Genomic DNA, 16,535 nt, shown 5'->3' with positions numbered 1-16,535 from the left:
ATAGTTAAATACAGATTTTAATACTGTTGCTATGGGATAATATAAAGGATGTTAGGCATATGCCATGTTCAGATTACTGGTAAATTAGTTTAATAAAATTATCAAGGGATGGACAGTAGGGCCACGCAAGTTGTGATAATATGAATGATTGCAGTTTCTGTATGACTCCTTTAGAAGAGATTTTTAGCCCTGGTGTCTTAGTTGGTGACACTACATTTAATACTGAACATCTGATGTGGACCTTAAATTGGAATTGCTTTGGCTGTTGTTTGGTTTTATGCTCTCTGGTTTTGGTGGTTATTGCATCTCATAATGTTTTAGCGTTATATGTCTATGTATTTTCATTATGGTACTGTCATTTTGTTGTCAGTTTGTCAGTCAGTTTGTCAGTTTGTTGTCAGTCAGTTTGTTGTGAGACATTGTGATATCACTGGATTCTTTAATAGTATCATGTGTTTATTATATGACACAATACTATATAAAGTATGCAACTTGTCATTTCATTATACTACTTGTATCCTCAAACCTCTGGCTGCTGCCAGTTTGAATGTTTCATGGTAGTTGTATTGCCTAATATAACTTTTTCAATATCACATGTCTATGTACAGTTTGATGTACTGTAGGTCTTACTAAATGATCAGTTACCTCATCATGTGACACTGTAGTATCATGTTACATTGCGATAACATCATATGATTGTTTTATTGCATATTATTGTATATGACTATGTATATTTTTCTTATGTGGTAGTTTTCACCAAATACTTAGCATCATGTGGCTGGTGTATTAAATAATATTGTATTGAAATTAAGTGAAAAAGAAAAATTGGATTTAAAAGTAATAACAATAATAAATAAAAATAAAAAAATATTTTACACTCGTATATGCTTTTATTGCATTTCTTTTATTGTAACTTTAGTGCATATGTATTTCTTCATGACTGTACTATAGCGTACACATATTTCGGAAATCGTTCTTTAACCTTGTTCTCTAACTCTGGCTTGTAGCTTCTTTGATCAAGAGCTGTGTGATAACCTACTGGATGTTGTGCCTGAGCAATGGCGCTGTGCACATACTGCTGTCACATGGTTAATTTATCAATGTTTTCTTTCTGCTTAAGCCGGTATTATGTCCTGAGTAATCTTTTTCTGACGTTTACAAATCAGCTATGGCATCTTTTCTGGTTCAACAGCATGAATGACATGTGAAATTGTCACAATACTTTTTGTAGGTACACATAATATTTCCGACTAAAAATTCTCATGAAAATGTAATTTGTGTTCATATACACAGTGTTCATCTTTGTTTCCAGTATTGTACTAGCACTGTGAAGATGATCAATGACCGAAGCCAATTGTCAATAAATGTATTGTAAGACGGCACTGTGTTTACCATGCATTTCTCTAACCATACAAGTGCATCGTGCATAGTGATATACATTTATGAGCCTGCTGAGTAGCCGGTCGAGATGGCCAAGCGGTTCTAGGCGCTACAGTCTGGAACTGCGCAACCGCTACGTTCGCGGGTTCGAATCCTGCCTCGGGAATGGATGTATGTGATGTCAGTAGGTTAGTTAGGTTTATGAAGTTCTAGGGGACTGATGACCTTAGAAGTTAAGTTCCAATAATGCTCAGAGCCATAGTGCTCAGAGCCTGTTGAGTAGTACGTGGGAAGGTAGTAAGTTCAATTGTACTTTGGTCTTACTCTGGAATTATAATTATCCAGAGCATTAGATTAGCACCACAGAGAGCTAAATCTGGATTTTGGGGCTGGTGTCAAACCCACAGATGTGTTTATACGGTAGTATATCGTTGTACGCTAACAATGTGTGAAGCAGTCTATTTGTTGACTCTTCTAGGTCCGTACGCCTTCGGAAGTTTCACAGTAAACCGTACTGTGATGCAGAACGCTTCTCTCCCAGCATCTACCACAGTAGTTGGTTGATCATCTCCGTAACGCTTTTGAGCTTACTAAATGAACCTATAACGAAACGCGCTGCTCTTATTTGGACCCCTCCTCTATCAAACCTACATGGTAAGGATGCCATAATGAAGAGCAAAATTTAAGTGTCGACAGAACGAGGGTTTTGTAAGCTCATCCTTCGTTGGCGGACTACATTTCCTGAGGATTCTTTCTATGAATCTCCGTCTGACATCTGCCTTTCCCGCCCTTATTTTCATGTGGTCGTTCCACTTTAAATAGATTCGTATCCATACCGCTAGATATTTTGTGTGTTATGATGATAGTCGGTAGCAGTTGTTCCGAGGAGCCAAAAGTTACATACCTCGCTGCTAATGATAAACGGGTAGAAGGTGACCAAACGATCTGTCGCCATAGAAATCTGTACAGGTAAGCGAAAGATTAATTGACACAAGTGCACTTTAACTAAATATAATTTACTCACATTGTGCGAAAGAACTGCTACACTGTTTACAACGTGTGACAAACGCAACGAGGTATAAACCCGACGCACACGTGCGTGTAACAAGGGGATCTCACGACTTTCGGATCACGGATTTTCTTCAGACCATGTAGACTTTTAGTTGTCCATTAGGACAATACAATGTGGGGGTCATAAGGCGTACTCCTAGGGCGATACCGAGAAAATCGCGAGAGAAGTTTCACCCGTCAGTCATGTACCTGTGCGTTGTGACCCTGAGCACAATGTGGCAGCGGTCATGTACGTAGCGTTCAAGCTCCCTAATCAGAGGATTTCTATATCGAGTACCCCTCATGTTTTTTTCTAAATTTATATTTTTCTCAACAATAGCCAGATTAATTCATACATTTTACATTTTACATTTGAAAAGTAATATGGCGAAAAGATACTTGCACTTGTGTGAACATCTTTATTGAATTTCCAGTGTTATTTGTTTGTTAAATTTTACTATCACGGTAAATATTATATTGATAACTATCTATCACTAAACAACCAAACGCATAAATTTTTCCAGAAAATGCATGCCTGTCGTAATTTCCGAAATGGACGCTTCGATCTATAGATACATGTTTCAAGGACGAGGGACAGACCTGTAAAGCCTAAGTAAAACATCGATAAATAAAACTGTACATAACCTTATTCAATAATACGACGAGTTAAAATATGCCAGAATATGTGGGTAATATACGATTAATCGTCAGATGTACCTTTTATATTGCAAATTGCAGGACGATATTTTTATTACAGATACGGAAAACGTAAATTAAAATGGTATGTGCTACGTCGAATGAATTCAGTCTTCACGCGTGCACAAGGAATCTGTAGCGAGTCTAAGGAAAATCAATGCTATTTGACATTTCTTAAAAATTTCTCTCTCTTTCTACAATTTGCATCCAAACCATGTGTAACGCAACATTTTCGTGAATATCGGTGCAGAAAACTGGGGATGTACGATTGATTGTATTTTAATAGCATCTTAACGAGAACCTATTTCTCGTTTGTTGTCAATCGTATATGAACAAGTTTGTAGGCGCTTGATAAAGTTTAAACTTGCCTATAGAAATAAAAGCCGCATAACATTTGTTGTAATAACAAAACTTACTGAACAGCGAAGTAACATTGGAAATTCAATAAAAGTTTATGCATGTACGCGTGGCTTTCCATCGTATTATATTTCAAATGAGGTTTGTATGCAGTGATCCGGATAGCGTTGAAAAAAAAAACATAAATTTAAAAAAGATGAGTGCCTCTATCCATTGAGTAGGGAGCCTGAACGCTAACCAAATGGCGCAGTGGTTAGCACACTGGACTCGCATTCGGGAGAACGACGGTTCAATCCCGCGTCCGGTCATCCTGATTTAGGTTTTCCGTGATTGCCCTAAAACGCTCCAGGCAAATGCCGTGATGGTTTCTTCGAAAGGGCACGGCCGACTTCCTTCCCCGTCCTTCCCTGATCCGATGAGACCGATGACCTCGCTGTCTAGTCTCCTTCCCCAAAACAACCCAACCGCTAACCACATGCCCGCCGTCAGCTCGCTCTCAGGGGCGTGGCGCACTGCTACATCATTGACGAGTAAAACTTATACACACACATCGAAAAAAGTTTTGCATCACCTCGGTTCCGAAAGTTCCGTAACCTGCACAGTAAATTGGAGTAGAAATCAACATAAACATCATTTGAACCCTATTTATTGCTCATGAAAACCACACATTGCATGTTGTACGACCATAAAGCAAGACCATCAGAAGTGGTGGTCCAGAATGCTGCCCACACCCGTACCTCTAATACCCAGTAGCACGTCCTCCTGCACTGATTCATGCCTGTATTCGTCGTGGCATACTATCCACAAGTTCATCAAGGCACTGTCCCACTCCTCAACGGCGATTCGGAGTAGATCCGTCAGAGTGGCTGGTGGGTCACGTCGTCCATAAACAACCCTTTTCAGTCTATCGCAGGCTCATTCGATAGGTTTCATGTCTGGAGAACATGCTGGCTACCCTAGTCGAGCGATGTCGTTATCCTGAAAGAGGTCATTCACAAGATAGGCACGATGGGGGTGAGAATTGTTGTCCATGAAGACGGATGCCTCGCCAATATGCTGTCGATATGGTTGCACTATCGGTCAGGGGATGGCATTCATGTATCGTACAGCGCCTTCCATGACTACCAGAGTCGTACGTCGAACCCACATAATGCCACCCCAAAACAGCAGGGAACCTCCACCTTGCTGCACTCGCTGGACAGTGTGTCTAAGACGTTCATCCTGACCGGGTTGCCTCCAAACACGTCTCCGACGACTGTCTGGTTGAAGGCATATGCGACACTCATCGGTGAAGAGAACTTGATGCCAATACTGAGCGGTCCATTAGGAATGTTGTTGATCCCATCTGTAGCACGCTGCATGGTGTCGTGGTTGCAAAGATGGACCGTGCCGTGGACGTCGGGTGTGACGTTACCCATCATGCAGCCTATTGCGCACAGTCTGAGTCCTAACACGACGTCCTGTGGCAGCACGAAAAGCATTATTGAACATGGTGAGGTTGCTGTCAGGGTTCCTTCAAGCCATAATCCGTAGGTAGCGGTTATCTACTGTAGTAGTTGCCCTTGGGCGGCATGAGCGATGCATGTCATCAACAGTTCCTGTCTCTCTGTATCTCCTCCATGTACGAACAACATCGCTTTCGTTCACGCCGACACGCCTGGGCACTTCCCTTGTTGAGAGCCCTTCCTGGAACAAAGTAACAATGCGGACGCGATCGAACCGCGGCACTGTTGAACTACAAACAACACAAACCGTGCACCTCCATCCTAGTGGAATGACTAGAACTGATCGGCTGTCTGACCCTCTCCGCCTATTAGGCGCTGCTCATACATAGTTGTTTACACCTTTGGGCGGGTTTATTGGCACCTATAAAAGTCAAAGGGACTCTGCCTGTGGTACAATATTCACAGTCAACGTCTATCTTCAGGATTACAGGGAACCGGGCTGATGGAAAACTTTTTTTGGTGTGTGTATATTCTGAAGAATAATGGACCTATAACGCCCACTTGGGGTACCACTGAAGATAATTTTACGTATGAAGGCTTCTCTCCGTTGAGAACGACATGCTGTGTTCTGTTTGTTAGAAACTGATCAGTCCAGTTATACAGATAGTCTGATATTCCGTACACTAGTACTTTGTTCACAAGGCCGCAGTCAGGAACTGTATCGAACGCCTTATAGAAGTCATGGAACATGGCATCTACTTGGGCATCGGCATGTAATGCTTTTTGGGTCTTTTTGACGAACAGAGCTGGGTTTCACACGATCACACGTGAGCATAAAACATGTTCCAAAGTTGTACAACAGACTGATGCTTAGTGCATCTGTTCGACGACCCTTCTTTAAAAGTGAAACGAACTGTGGCTTTTCCAATCACCAGGAACACTTCGCTCCTCTAGAGACTAACGGTACACTGCTGCTAAAAGAGGGCCAGTTCTTTTGAGTACTCTATGTAGAGTCGTACTGGCATCCCGTCTTGTCCAGTCGCCTACTCATTGTTGAGTAACTTCACTTGCTTTTCTATCTTATGGTTATTTATTTTGATACCAACCATTTTGAGGTTCGTGTGACGGTTTAGAGGAGTCACTAGAGAGCAGTCTTCCTGTATGTAATGGTTTTGGAAAAAAGAAGTTCAGTATATCTGTGCTATTCTCCGTTTCAATGTCATTAGGGCATAAAGTGTCTGCACAGATGGCTATGATCTGTTTACTGATTTAACAAAAGATTGTAACTTCCTAGGGTTTTCTGTCAAGCCGGTGGACACAATATTACTTTAGAATTTGTTGAACTCTTTAGGCAGGATTTATTTTCACTAATTTTGGTTTCATTTTTTATTGTGTGTCTGTGAGGCTTTGGATACTTTTAAATTTGCAGTGAAACAGTCTTTCCTTTCGCAGAACATGGTTGCCGACCAACAGTGGGTCTTTCCCAACCCTCACAACTTTGTTAGGCACGTCACTGTCTGCAGCGTGTTGTACAGTATTCTTAAACTTTTTCTGTTGATACTCAGCATTGTTAGTGCTCCAGATGAAATTTTGTATGCTGGGTGCCAAGATAATTTGAAATCTGTGTTTTGCCATTCTCCCTAAGCAGGAACATCTTCTTATGTTCCTTTGATTCTTATACACTGCCGTATTCGTTGATTCTGTGACGGCCTTATGATCATTAAATCTCTGTTCTGTACTACTTGAGTCGAAAAGTTCTGGTCTGTTTGTCACCAACAGATGTTACTTTCACGAGTCGGTTCTCTGACAAACTGCTCAAGGTAATTTTCGTATGAGGCATATAGAACAATTTCACACTATTCACTGCCCCTACTACCCGCCTTAATCCCTTGAATTTCGTTGCCTATAGCTGGAAAGTTAAAATCGCCACCTAATACTATAGCATGACCTGGAAATTTACTCGATTTTTTTTTTCCAATTTCCTATCAAAGGTTCCACCGTTACTGCTCCTGAGGCACTGAGTGGCTCTATAAAAGCATTAGATGACAGTATTTGATCCACTGTTAACATTTGTGTTTATCGAAATTATTTTGCATTCGGAATCTGTTCTAATCTGTAATCTGTAAGTTCAGACCGTCCTGATTGCATTAATTTTTTAATGACTGATTTTGGTTCACGTTGGTGAAATGATTTCAACCAGCTTTCTGTTATAGTATTACGTGGACATTGCTGCCATATATCTGAGACTTGGTGCGCCACATTCCCATAGTCGCTCTTGCAGTTAACTGTTATGACCTCCCTTGCAAGATGTGTGGCTATTTAGAGGATACAGGAGTGAATAACAGTTCATGAACAAAGTAATCTGATATTAACTTATTACAAATCTAATTTCAAATAGAAAAAATTATGTATAACTTTGTTGATGTAGATTGCAGCGTCAGTCGCTAACAGTAGATTTGAAAGTAGAAATATAAACATGAACAAAAGATTAATAAATCTGTCGCTCTTGAATACAATGTCTTTTTAGAATACGTCGGCCCTGGCCTCTCTGAAAGTCTGTGAATGTTATTCAGCCGGTAAACTCACAAAATCAGGCCCAGTGCACAAATATTTGAACTTAGGTACACCTGCCGCTGGAATTCCGGAGAGGAAACGCTTGCATTTCACTGGCAGCGGCGCAATCGTTCGTGGCACCACACTCGTGCCGCTGTGGCGGCTGTACGAAATGCAGCGGCGTAACTGGCGGCGCGCATATTTTCAAGTGCTGCCGACCGGATATCAGTCGCTACCGCATAGGCTACTACTGCGTTTACATTTTCGTTCTCTAAACTGCTGTGACGAAGGCTAACCTCTCTGGAATCAGAACTCATTTTATCGGGCCTGCAGAAGGATTTCTGTACACTAAAAAAACACTTATGCATGCCACAAGAGCTCAGCTACCCTTGTACTACTTCCAGCTTTAACGCATGTCCGACCTATAAAAGGCAGTATTACAATTCGCCACCGTATAGCGCATGTCGAGAAATCCGCATCTAATATAATTACGAACCTCTTGTTCATGCCTTCCACTCGTCCCCACACCAGAGGACCGTGGTGGGTTCTGGGAACAATGCTGCAAAACTAGGTAAGCTGTCTTCACCAAATCAGTTAGCCACCTGCAAGGACCGAGTATGGCCTCTGTTAACGATGATGGTGTCACTAAAGCGGAGGTACTAAATACAGTTTTCCGTAATTCCTTCACGAAAGAAGGCGAAGTAAATATAACAGAATCCGAAACCAGAACAGCTGTTAGAGTGAGTGACATAAAAGTAGATATCTTAGGTGTTGCGAAACAACTCAAATCACTTAAGAAAGGCAAGTCTTCCGGTCCAGACTGTATGCCAATCAGGTTCCTTTCAGAGTATGCAAACACAATAGCGCCTTTATTAGCAATCATATACATCCGCTCACTTGACGAAAGGTCTATTCCTAAAGACTAGAAAGTAGCACATGTCACACCAATATTCAAGAAAGGAAATAGGAGTAACCGATTGAATTACAGCCCCATATCACTGGCCTCAATTTGCAGTAGGAATTTGGAGCATATACTGTACTCGAACATTATGAATAACCTTGAAGAAAATGACTTATTCATACATAACCAACACGGATTCAGAAAATATAATTCTTGTGCAACACAACTAGCTCTTTATTCCCATTAAGTAATGAGTACTGTCGACAAGGGATCTCAGATCGATTCCAAATTCCTAGATTTCCAGAAGGCTTTTGGTACCGTTCGTCACAAGCTACGATTAATCAAATTGCGTGCATATGGAGTATCGTCGCAGTTGTGTGACTAGATTCGTGATGTCCTCTTAGAGAGGTCACAGATAGTAGTGATTGACAGTAAATCATCCAGTAGAACAGAAGTAATATCTAGCGTTCCTCAAGGTAGTGTCATAGGCCCTCTGCTGTTCCTGATTTACATAAATGATCTATGTGATAATCTTAGCAGCCCCCTTAGATTGTTTGCAGATGACGCTGTAATTTACCGTCTAGTAAACTCATCAGACGATCATTTCCAATTACAAAATAAGCTAGAGGGAATTTCTGTATGGTGCGAAAAGTGGCAATTGGCACTAAACAAAGAAAAGTACGAGGTCATCCACGTGGGTACTAAAAGAAATCCGATAAATTTTAGGTATACGATAAATTGCACAAATCTAAGGGATGTCAATTCGACTAAATACCTGGGAATTACAATTACGAGCAACTTAAATTGGAAAGACAACATAGATAATACTGCGGGGAAGGCGAAACAAAGACTGCGCTTTGTTGGCAGATCACTTAGAAGATGCGACAAACCCACTAAAGAGACAGTCTACATGACACTTGTCCGTCCTCTGCTGGAATATTGCAGCGCGGCATGGGATCCTTACCTGGTAGAATTGGCGGAGGACGTCGAAAAAGTGCAGAGAAGGGCAGCTCTTTTCGCGTTATCGCGCAATGGGGGTGACAGTGTCACTGATATGAGACGGCCGGCCGGGATGGCCAAGCGGTTAAAGGCGCTACAGTCTGGAACCGCGCGACCGCTACGGTCGCAGGTTCGAATCCTGCCTTGGGTATGGATGTTTGTGATGTCCTTAGGTTAGTCAGGTTTAAGTAGTTCTAAGTTCTAGGGGACTTATGACCTTAGAAGTTAAGTCCCATAGTGCTCAGAGCAGTGGCAGTCACTGAAACAAAGGCGGTTTTCTTTGCGGTGAGATTTATTTACGAAATTTCAATCACCAACTTTTTCTTCCGAATGCAAAAATATTTTTTTGACACCCACCTTTGTAGGGAAAAATGATCGTCACAGTAAAACAAGAGAAATCAGAGCTCTAACGGAAAGATTTAGGTTTTCCTTTTTCCCACGCACCATTCGAGAATGGAATGGTTGAGAAGTAGTATGAAAATGGTTCGATGAACCCTCTGCGAGGCAATTAAGTGTGAAATGCAGAGTAACCATGTAGATGTAGATGCAAACCCAGGCGGCAGGCGTCATTCACGACTATGTGAGCCACTACTTGTAGCCGGGTGCACACAGTCTACAGAGTCGCTGCCAGCAGTTCCACCCCCACAACTCAAATGAGACCCCTGATAATCAGAGACCTGCCTGCCATTTCTCTGAGAGGACCCATCACCCGTCTAACACTGGAGCTCCCAATGACAAGCAATCTCACCCTCTTCCCTTGTTCGGACCTCTCAGGAAGACCTCTCACAGACCCTACAAGCGAAGCGTCCATTCCTGGCTCAGGTGTACTTTCAGCAATAGGCAACAGCTCAAATCTGTTTTTAAGACGTAGGGTTGACAGCAGTGTGGCAGGCACCCACTTTCATTTCCACTCATAGATACGTGACCATGCCATTGTTCGACAATCACAGATAAGTGTCTACAGGCCGGGATATGCCAATCGTAAGGTGTAGCGGAATCAGGGATCCTAGAGGCGTTATAGGCTCCAGAGGCGCTAAAGATTTTGTATGAATCGCCTTAGCCCCACCGCAACCTACAGCGTATGGCAAGAGTATGAAGCCTGTCGATCAGGACAAGCACCGTATCCGTCTGTTTACAGAAAGTGGCCAGTTCCCCCGGCATCCGCACATAACAGGTGCAGTTACTATCCATTTTTAACAGATTTTTAGCTGTACCACAAATAACATGATACTAACCCAGACGTCGTTGTGTGCAATCTAATTTGTGCTGCTACACTACTTCTCGTTGGTGTTTATTGCTACGCTCCAAAGTCAGCTCACACAAAGGTAATGTACTTCAATTTAAGAAAAAACGTAGGATTATCTTGTAAATACTAGTCTACTCAGTAAAATACAGTTACACAAGTCACATCGCAAAAGTATGCGAAAAAAGAAAGTAAAGTAATAGTGTAGAATCTCGCTCTGCCTTTAACCGCTCCATTACCCAGAAATCTATGACATTACAATCAGGTGAACGGGTAGGCCATGATAAAGGATCTTCTCCATTAATCCAGTCCTTATTAAACGTTTGTGTTATGTATTGTCGTACGAGATGTAGAAAATTGGTTAATGCCTCGTTGTCTATAAACCACTGTCGCTGGTTTTCAGTACTAACATTAGTCAGCAAGCCCGTTAAAGTTATCTAACAGCATTTGCAGCTTGACACGCATAAACAAATGGTAAATAACGGCAGTTAATTTGATCGGTTAGCTGTAGGGCGTACGAGTATGACACGTACAGTTAGTAGCACACGTTGATACTGAAGTATCATATACAACCGCTCGCTCACCGATAGATCTGTACCTACAGATTGGAAAATTGCGCAGGTCGCACCAGTGTTCAAGAAGGGTAGTAGGAGTAATCCATTTAACTACAGACCTATATCATTGACGTCGGTTTGCAGTAGGGTTTTGGAGCATATACTGTATTCAAACATTATGAATCACCTCGAAGGGAACGATCTATTGACACGTAATCAGCATGGCTTCAGAAAACATCGCTCTTGTGCAACACAGCTAGCTCTTTATTCGCACGAAGTAATGGCCGCTATCGACAGGGGATCTCAAGTTGATTCCGTATTTCTAGATTTCCGGAAAGCTTTTGAGACCGTTCCTCACAAGCGACTTCTAATCAAGCTGCGGAGCTATGGGGTATCGTCTTAGTTGTGCGACTGGATTCGTGATTTCCTGTCAGGAAGGTCACAGTTCGTAGTAATAGATGGCAAATCATCGAGTAAAACTGAAGTGATATCAGGTGTTCCCCAGGGAAGCGTCCTGGGACCTCTACTGTTCCTGATCTATATAAATGACCTGGATGACAATCTGAGCAGTTCTCTTAGACTGTTCGCAGATGATGCTGTAATTTACCGTCTAGTAAGGTCATCCGAAGACCAGTATCAGCTGCAAAGCGATTTAGAAAAGATTGCTGTATGGTGTGTCAGGTGGCAGTTGACGCTATATAAAGAAAAGTGTGAAATGATCCACATGAGTTCCAAAAGAAATCCGTTGGAATTCGATTACTCGATAAATAGTACAATTCTCAAGGCTGTCAATTCAACTAAGTACCTGGGTGTTAAAATACGAACAACTTCAGTTGGAAGGACCTCATAGATAATATTGTCGGGAAGGCGAGCCAAAGGTTGCGTTTCATTGGCAGGACTGTTAGAATGTACAGAAGATGCAACAAGTCCACTAAAGAGACAGCTTACACTACACTCGTTCGTCCTCTGTTAGAATATTGCTGCGCGGTGTGGGATCCTTACCAGGTGGGATTGACGGAGGACATCGAAAGGGTGCAAAAAAGGGCAGCTCGTTTTGTATTATCGCGTTATAGGGGAGAGAGTGTGGCAGATATGATACACGAGTTGGGATGGAAGTCATTACAGCATAGACGTTTTTCGTCGCGGCGAGACCTTTTTACGAAATTTCAGTCACCAACTTTCTCTTCCGAATGCGAAAATATTTTGTTGAGCCCAACCTACATAGGTAGGAATGATCATCAAAATAAAATAAGAGAAATCAGAGCTCGAACAGAAAGGTTTAGGTGTTCGTTTTTCCCGCTCGCTGTTCGGGAGTGGAATAGTAGAGAGATAGTATGATTGTGGTTCGATGAACCCTCTGCCAAGCACTTAAATGTGAATTGCAGAGTAGCCATGTAGATGTAGATGTAGAAGTGAACATGTTGCCTTACTCCATGACCGCTCTAGGACTTGCATCTGCCTTCAACTTGTAATTGTTATAAATTAGTATCGCACTCCAACAATGAAACCCTCGAATGCGAGGTCATAAAAGGCCAATGAGATTTACGACATTCGACCCCCCACATATTGTCTACCATGCAGCCGGAATATTGGCGACTAATGGCAACAGGGAGAGGGACTAGAGGTATGCAATGGAGAGCACAGCATGACGCTATGGAGTGTAGCTGAACTGCTTAGTTGACGAGTAACTTACGTAGTGCTACAGTGCTAGTGGTGTCGATACACAGCAGAGCAATGGCAACGATAAACAAAGCAAACGTTGCATTATGACTGTAACAGCTGTCGAAGTTGACATTTCATCCGAAAAGACCACAAGGAATTTCGCAGAATGAGAAAGAACTGTCAGATGAAATATTAGCATTTCTTAAAGATGAATCAGTGGTATGTGTTGTGTCGTATACTCTCGACTGTGCGGACGATGTACATGAGTACAATGATGTCTGGATTTAGTTAACAAGCGAAAGCGATATTGAAACTGGTGACGAGCCATACGGTTCATCATCCTTGTCGGACAGGGAGTCGCAAATCGCTTCTCCAGCAAGGCGTAGTAAAGGACAATCTCTGTCGAAGGAGCGGGTACTAAACATAATTACGTAAATGGAACATCATCCGCAGCATAACAAAAAATAATAATGAACAGACTCTTCAGTTTCTCCCGGCGTATTTCTTGCTCGAAACTCGTACCAGGGACGGACTCATCAACCGAGATTGCAGCTACAACATCAGCAGACATGGGAACCAGCATTCAGTCTAATCGAAAAGACGCTCAGCAAAGGAAACGAACGTGCGACTAGGGAGGACGAGGCAATTACACCGACGCCACCACAGACGCCGACGCCAGCGTCTCAGCGACCGCTGACGCGCGGGCGCGGACCGCCGAGAGAACGCCTCGCGAGGGGAGGGGATTTAAGACGGCCGCCCGCCCTCAGGAGCTCAGTTCGTCAGCGCACGTGACGATGGCGACATGTCTGATCGCCGAAGTATTGTGCGCGTTGGACACTATGGACCGGCAGTACACCCGTGGACTGTTCGAGCAATTATAAACAGATATGCTATGAGTCTTCAGCAACATAACCGTGTAGTGCATAAAACCGACTACGGTTAATCAAGGGAGGACAAGGCACACTTGTTACAAAAACTGGTATTAGCGCATTTCAAGGATGATCGGTACAATTTACAGAATGTACATGGTAGTGACCTACTATGGTATGCACATCAAATTACACGCGCCATAGAGTACAGTAATTTCAATGGACCCAGTGAATGGTTACATCACTTGAAACACTTCTGTAGAACTGGAAGACGTAAGATAACGAAGTCTGAAACAAAGCGTGAACATGACGATTCACAGCAAACTGGTAAATCGATCCAACAATTTGTAAACGTGATACACATACTTATCACATCTTTCAATAAGAAATCTGAAAAGAACGCATATGAAAGGAACTCGGAAAATTAGAGGTACCATGACAGTTGTATCAAGGTCAACTAACATCAATGCTTCAACACATTCCTATTCAGTGATACCGAGAGTTAATTTGGATGGTAAATTGTCTGGAAAATTATTGCCCCCTATGATTCTCTCTCGTCTGCGTGCGTCAAAATAACTTGCTTTTGTTGGATTCCTGATCTGTGTGTAAAAATCGTAATACCTTAGAGCGAATTATCCCTTCTGAAAATTTGGTGGCATTATAATCCAGACCACCTGAAACCATAGGACAAATTCAGCCCCTGGATGTACCTGTCCCCCGTGCCTATAAAATATTGTTGCAGTATCTGCAGGTAAGCCTTAAAGGATAGCCAGTTTCACGATAAGCTCCAATCCAGACTGTTTCACATTCGGCTGTGTGCCATCACATTCCATCAGTTCTCATCATCCCGTTATACCAATAAGATTCTATATGCATTTTTAAAGAGAGGATACCTAGCTGAACGTCCTGTATGGTTTGTAACTTCCAAGGATTTCGCTTTCGATCTTGATGTTGCTGACTTTTGTGATTATTGTGGCGCACCGTTATTCATTCGGTGTTCGGGGTCAAGTTAATGGTTTGTTTTGAACATTCTTGTATTCGATGGCGTCCTGTTTGTGAAGTGTAATACATACATCCTATAGAAGGTTGATTTGAGCACCTCCTGGATACTTATTTTCTGTCGCCCTGTTATGCACAAAAAAAAAATGGTTCAAATGGCTGTGAGCACTATGGTACTTAACATCTGAGGTGATCAGTCCCCTAGAACTTAGAACTACTTAAACCTAACTAACCTAAGGACACACACATCCATGCCCGAGTCAAGATTCGAACCTGCGACCGTAGCGGTCGCGCAGTTCCAGACTGAAGCGCCTAGAACCGCTCGGACACATCGGCCGGCTGTTATGCACAAGGTGAGTCATTAGCAGCAACATAATTGTTAACATAACACTTTCAAATGAGCCTTATTACAGACTGAACTTACGACCTCGCACTTAAAGGCTTCCTTGTGGGTTAATCTCGCCTTATCCACAAATATAATTAAAGCAGTGTTCTATGGATTTTCAGTGTCACGTCGTAGAATCTATAGACAGATATGGAATGTGACATGGCGATCTTGTGAACAGAGAGATTGCATGTGCTGTAAATAATTAGGTGAATGTCCTTTTCCTCAGTCAGCCCATATTTGCGAAGCACTAAAAGACCCTACTGAACATTCTTTTTTATTGAGATGTAATACTGCGTTTAGGATATCGTTCGACACATAGTCTATGTGGCTATCGATTGACGCTGTTGGCTAAACTATAGATGAATACAATGTCTTCCATTTCCCACGCCGGCCGTTGTGGCCGAGCGGTTCTAGGCACTTCAGTCCGTAACCGCGCTGCTGCTACGGTCGCAGGGTCAAATCCTGCCTAGGGCATGGATGTGTTTAATGTCCTTAGGTTAGTTAAGTTTAAGTAGTTCTAAGACTAGAGGACTGATGACCTCCAATGTTAAGTCCTATAGTGCTTAGCGCCATTTGAACAATTTAAAACATTTCCCACTTGGAATAAAAGGGCTCCATTTAACTGTTTCCGGTGTTCACACTCCACTGAATTGATGACTGTGGTCAGATGCCAGCACATCCTCAAAACGATACGTATAGAATGGCTAACGTACGACACAGCTGCAACTGCAATATCTGTCAATAGCTTCACAAGCAGAAGACTAACTACAGTGACAAACGCAACCAACAATACTCAAGATACTAACGTCAAAAGGAAGGCAGTCCATATCAGTCAATACTTGAATGAAGTATGTAAATCAGAATTTTCTCCATCCATATGTTCATGGCACATTTTTTCTTGGTAAATTTGTTTCTGATTTTGACCTGTACTATCTCCTGTATTGATATGGGATACATTTGTAAGCACCTTTAATGTAGTTATTCTTAGTCCCAACTGAAGGTTAAATTTACAGTTGTAACAGGGTAAATAAGCTGTAAATTAAGCTATAACCCATTCTTTGTGTTTTATTTTTGACAGTATGTACTAAAATAATCGGTAAGAGAAGAGCGAAGGTGTAAACTAATGGTGTAAGAAAGTGGCTTATTGGCCACTTTTATGATTCTCACTATATACAATGTGATAAAAAGTATCCGGACACCCCCAAAAACATACGTTTTTCATATTAGGTGCATTGTGCTGCCATCTTCTGCCACGTACTCCATATCAGCGACCTCAGTAGTCATTAGACATTGTGAGAGAGCAGAATGGGGCGCTCCACAGAACCAACAGACTTCGAACGTGGTCTGGTGATTAGGTGTCACTTATGTCATACTTCTGTACACTAGATTTCCACACTCCTGAAAATCCCCATGTCTAAAGTTTCCGATGTGTTAGTGAA

Source organism: Schistocerca gregaria, chromosome X (genome assembly GCF_023897955.1).
Source record: "Schistocerca gregaria isolate iqSchGreg1 chromosome X, iqSchGreg1.2, whole genome shotgun sequence".
In the NCBI taxonomy this organism is placed as follows: domain Eukaryota; kingdom Metazoa; phylum Arthropoda; class Insecta; order Orthoptera; family Acrididae; genus Schistocerca; species Schistocerca gregaria.
Note: the sequence above shows the minus strand (reverse complement) of the source record.